Raw genomic sequence first — 6,000 nt, 5'->3', positions numbered from 1 at the left:
TGGACTTTTGTCCAAGTTGGATGTTTGAGTGGTCTTAAGTGACTCAGATATCCGAGCCTGATGGAAATTCAGCTATCTGAGGCCTGTTGAATGTCATTCAGCGACACAAGGAAACATGTCGAATGGCATGAAATGGAAAAAATTGATCAAATAGAGTGGCTATTAATGCACCCATGGTGCTAACCTCATTCAATGAATATCAAGGGAGACTCAGAACATACTTGGAGCACTCAAATGTGACAATACCAAGGATTGATGCTACTATTGCCTCTGGACTTATAGCTCTCTGTCTCTTTCTTGGTAGCTCTCTCTCAATCTCACACTGTGCAAATGAGCTCTCTCTTTCCTCTTTTCACCTTTTGTATTCTTTCTTTCTTCCCTTATACTCTATTTTCCTTCCTAGACATTAGAAATTTTTTTCCTTTCTTTCTCTATTTCCCTATTCCTAGTTATATAGAGACTTATCTCTTCCTTCTTTTTCCTTATTTCCCAAACCTTAGTGTCTTAAATGTGATCAAAATACACTTCTCCTACTCTAATGCTTTGGGGCATGTAAGTACTCAGGCTTGAATTCATTTCTCGACAATGGAACCAAAATGTCATCGCTTGTGCAAGCATACTACCAAGACTCACGGACCGCTTATTATTTCAAGCATTTCAAGCCAAGAGCTATGGCTATCTCTCACATAGCCATGCGTACGCTCCCACACACAAATGTATTGAGCTTACCTTTGAATCCCATCGAGTGCTTCCTTCCATGAATTCGAGGTGGCTCCACGATTCAAGATGCACTCTCAAACAAGCTCCATCTTTAAGCTCCAAGTTTCAACCTCCATAGCCATGTGCACAAGAAAGGAGAAGAGAAGAAAAAGAATAAGATGAAGAGAGGAGAAGAAGAGCTTCTCCATGATCCCTCACTCTCACACACACACACACTCCCTGTCTCCCTCTCTCATGCACAAGAAGGAAGTAAGGGCAATAAGTAAGAAGAGAACAAGTTGGCTATACACAAGAATAAGCTTCTTCATTCACTTTTTTGACTTTTATATATGCCCTATTCCCTCTTGGGACGGCCATCTCCTTTTTGGTCCGCCTTTGTCCATTCCACTATTCTCTTTCCTCCTCCTTTCTATAAGCATTGGTCTTAGCTTGTGCCTCTCATTCTCTACAACTTGCATAGGAGAGAGACCAATGCTCTTTTACAAAACGAATTACAATGCACATGACACTCTTCTTGTTAAAATATTAAGGTGTGCTTACTCATGTGCACTTCCTTGTACATTTTAGAATTTTTCCTACACTTTTCGTGTCTTTAGATTTTTCTGAGTGCACCTTTGTCCTCCATCTTCCTCTTGCCTTGGGGCTATCTTCCATTGCTGATTTTTTCAAAATTTTTCGACTTGGTCTTGTGAGGGTTAACATGAGTTAGACTTAGATTAACCATCCATCAAGATTGTAATTGTTTAAGTACTACAATTTGCAACATTCAAACATGTAAAGAGAAATGCCTCGCATTTTCAGATGATGCACAAATCAAATTGAAAACGTACGAACTTATTGAGAACATCATTAATAGATAGTAGGTGTCTAGAGATGACTACCCATTTCATTAGAAAATACCTTAAGAAGAAAGGCTGTTGAAGCACAAACACAAAAGGGAGCTATAACAAAGATATCAATGACATGATTTCATTATTATGTAGTTCCATGAATCTCAAAAGATCTAACCCAAATTGAAGTAAACATATATGCTTCTGTAGCTCTTTTGCTCAAATACCACAACTTACATAAAATGGTCATTATGACATGAAAGAGGGGGTTAGCAACATGATGGCTAAATACAACCCACAAATCTTCTTTTGCCAATGAGATGCTATGAAATAAAAGCTATCTTATAATCATTAATATTTGTCTCATTTGGTACACCTATTATTAATAGTGGGTGTATTGCTAGAGATCTATCACCACAATGACTCCATCAACCTTAACCAATCTTAAAAATCAATCAAATTGTAATGATTATATCTCCGTCAATAGTTTGTTCAAGGAGAAGCATTTTGAAGAGTTGTATCTCCCTAGAATTTTTGTGGGTAGGTAGGAATATATCATGGTGTTAGGACAAAGGACTATCTATCATGCATAATTTAGGAGCCAAGAAACTAAGATAATTGATTTATTTTGTAAAATCTAAGCCCTTAGAAGGTATATCAATCAATTTTCTATTACTGAGGCATTGTACAGCTTAGCAAATTGCTAATACAAGTTAAGAAGGAATGTCTTTGGAATGTTGTGCTAGCTAGGGCAATCCATATCACTTCCTTGGCTACTAAGAAACATTGGGACCTTTGCTTGGTGAGATCAAGGACTATTTCTTGGTCATTGAGTTTCAAAGTCAAGGGAATCAACATGACAATGCTTGTTATGGATCAATTAAATGTCAACACAACAAGGCTTTTAAGTGATCTATAGCAAGCACAAACTCACAATGATCAAACAAAATGTAAAGAAAACTTTTTTTCACTTCACTTAAGCATAAATGCCTAGAATGTAGTTAGTGCCTCTCAAACCTCAACCAATCTGAGGGATCACATGAGCTCAAAGTGGGCTACAATGTTTGAGGTAGACAATAAGGGTTATCTAAGTGCAATATGCAACAAATTTGGGTCCCCACTCTTTTGTTGTGTTATTGAATGGCCTTATTTACACAATCACTTCATACAACAATCACAACACTTTGATGCAAAATGTGGACCTCTAATACAACTTGATCACATATGATATTGTTGATGTTGCACACCATGTATCGTGACACAAGTGCATTCAAAACAAACAAAGGCACTCCATGGAGTTTTTCCCTTCTTATCAACACATCCAAGGAGTTTTTGTCTAAAGTGGATATTAGTACTCTTATCAACAAATCACAACTAAGTGCCCAATAAGTGTGATTAAAAAAAAAATCTTCCCTTTAAAAGTGCATACTATCCGTTTGTAGTAATGATTGGAAAGAAAAACAACATTCCAAACATTGGACATACAAGATATAGACATGTTGGTGGTTCCCCTAAATAGTATTATCAACGTGCCTTGCTAATAATGCATCTAATTTAATAATAGCTTCAAACTACCATACTTCAAAAAGTGAAATGTCATGTTTTGCATCTATTTGATATAGTAAATAAGAACCATCAAATTACTATGCCAACCTTCTTATTTACTTAACATTACTATGCCAAATGATGTTTATTGTTGTTTGCTTTTCCAGATGCAAGAAGGACACCATTTGATTTATATTCTAGTAATCAAAGAGAATGCATCCATCATTATTTTGGAGCAATTCATGCTGAATGGTAGCAAGTACATTTATATAATCTATAGCTAATCGAGAGAACACACCCTTCTTTATTTGGGAGGAACCGATTATACACTTTAAAGGCACTTTATTGACGGCAAAAGAATTTCTATTAACCACTTGGATGCAACATCAAAGATACTTGAACTTTCTACACTTGAGAAAACCTACACATTGTTGCCCTAATGCAACTATTGACTTTGCAAGGGAGATTGAAAATTTCAACTTATGTTTGATGATGTTTTATTATTCGAGCATATGTACCAACTAGGCATGGAAATGGTCCATACGTTTTTGACAAAGGTGTCGGAACAAGGGATACAATTCACACTTATTATTATTGGCAATCGTATAAAGGTTGCTCAGATCCTACAATTGTGAAAGTTGCATGGATTAGATTTTGAAGCTATTATGAGTGCGCACACTCTCTCTCTTGTATCAAACTTAAAACCAAAAGTAATTAATAAAAATTGTAATATAGCATGCCAAATATACATACAATCTCTTTTATGTATCAAACTTATAAAATCTCATCTATACATGAAGTTGGTACCAATTGGGCCTCACAAAGTTTGAAGTTCAAGTCAAACTCTCCTCCCTCTCTCTCTCCTCTTTTTTATTTGCCTTTCTTTCCCCTCTCTTTTTCCTTTTCTTTTCTCTCCCTTACTTTTTCCTTCTCTTTGTTCACACACACACACACACATCTCTCTCCTTTTTCTCTCTTCTCTTTTCCCTCCCCCTCTCTCCTCTTCTCTCTCTATGTCTCTATTTTTTATGTGTCACTAAAATCTCTCCAATTTTTTTTTTCATTTTTCTCTTCTTACTCTCTCTCTCTCTCTCTCTCTCTCTCTCTCTCTCTCTATATATATATATATATATAAAATCTTTCCTCCTTTCTCTCTTTCCTCTTAATCTTTTTTCCTTGTCTCCTCTATTTTTTCTCTCTCCTCTTTTCCCCCTCTCCCCTCTCCCTCTTTCTTTCCTCTTTTCTCTGCCCTCTCTCCTCTTTTTTCTCTCTCTCCCTCTCTCTCTCTCTATTTCATTTCTTCTTATTTCCTTTGCCTCTTCTCTCTCATATTTTTCTCCCAATCTCTCTATCTTGCAATTTTATTCCTTCTCTCTCTCTCTCTCTCTCTCTCTCTCTCTCTCTCTCTCTCTCTCTCCTCTTCCCCCTCTTCACACACACTGATGACCAGGAAATCAGTGCAAATAAAGGCACAAAAATGTGCTAAACATGGAAACATCTTTTGTTAAATTGATACTTTGCAAATGTACCCCTTTGTTAAATTCCAAATATGAAGCAATGTAAAATGTGTAGTCCAAAAGAGACACACTATAAAATATTCCTAGGAAAAGGAAAGGTCAAACCCTTTTGTCTCATGCTAAAAATTGAAAGGTCCTTAGACCTTAGTCCATGTATGCAAATTTGAATTTTTATAATTCAAGAAAGGAAAAGGAGGTGGTTGCAGTCGTGGGATTTGAGGAGGTGGGAGGTTGAGGTGGTTACACCCTCTCTCTTCCTTTATCTTCTCCTCTCACGGTTCATTTCTCCCTCTCTCATTTTGGCACAACTCTCATCTTTCTTGTTCTTGCTTTCCTCTCTTGTGCTTCATGCTTATCTTTAATGGAGAGTGAGGAAGAGGAAGAGGGTGAGGATGGAAGAATTTCTCTCAATTTCTTGTGTGCCTATCTCTTGTGTGTTTGGAGAGCATGGTTCTTGGTGAGAAAGAAGAGGTTTCTTGCAGGTTTTCATGGCTAGCAAATGTGTTTGCAACCTCTCTTGGCCGGTTCGTGGTTCTCATGGTGCCATGGCAGGGTGCTCTTCATTTGGTGCACTGGCCGGGAAAAGAGGTGGCTATGGAGCTTGCAAGGAAGAGGGGTTTTGAAGCCATTGCCATGACAAGAGAACACTTGTGCTCAACATGAGGAAAGGAGTGAAGTTATGCTTGCAGAGATGGGAAGAAGATCAAGAACTAACGCTCCACATTGTCACACTTGACGAGTTGTAGAAGAAGAGAGTAACTGCATCGATTTATTTATTCCAAAGTTGCTGCTTCTACTCTGACAGTCGAGTGGCATCCATCTACCGCCGCTAGCCTATTACCATTTGCTCAATGATGCCTAAACACGCAAGCATTACACACCAACAGCCAGCCTTGCAGGACCGCAAAATCGAAAGGACGAGCTACAGGACCAACATAGGTGCATCTGCCAGTCGTGGAGCGGGCGAAGATCAGCAACATGGAAAGTGCGACAAGAGCCCAGACTCCACCATAACGTCCACAACAATGTCATTTTCTTGCATCGATGATAGCATTGTTGTATCTGAGTGTAATAATGAGGTGTGGTTCCACTATCACAAGGCGAACAACAGCATCCATGATGATAACGATGGACAGTGATTGCCCAACTGAGACCTTTGTCTCAGACGACGACGATGACGGGTCTGGTTCAGATGAAGACGCTGGTGATGGGGGGCAGAACTTAGAAGCTTCACAACCGACTTTTGGTCACTCAACAGTGTTCCATCCTCTGTGCAGCGCTGGATTTACAGTCGTGAAATTCTTCTTGCACCAACGAAATCAATGGCCGTTATCTTTTTCCATGTTATGACAATTCATTGGCTTCTACTTCTTTCCTTATCTTCCACG

This window comes from Lygodium microphyllum, chromosome 1 (genome assembly GCF_053477565.2).
Source record: "Lygodium microphyllum isolate KBCC chromosome 1, Lygodium_microphyllum_v1.1.10, whole genome shotgun sequence".
Classification (NCBI taxonomy): Eukaryota; Viridiplantae; Streptophyta; class Polypodiopsida; order Schizaeales; family Lygodiaceae; genus Lygodium; species Lygodium microphyllum.
This window is presented reverse-complemented; position numbering follows the sequence as displayed.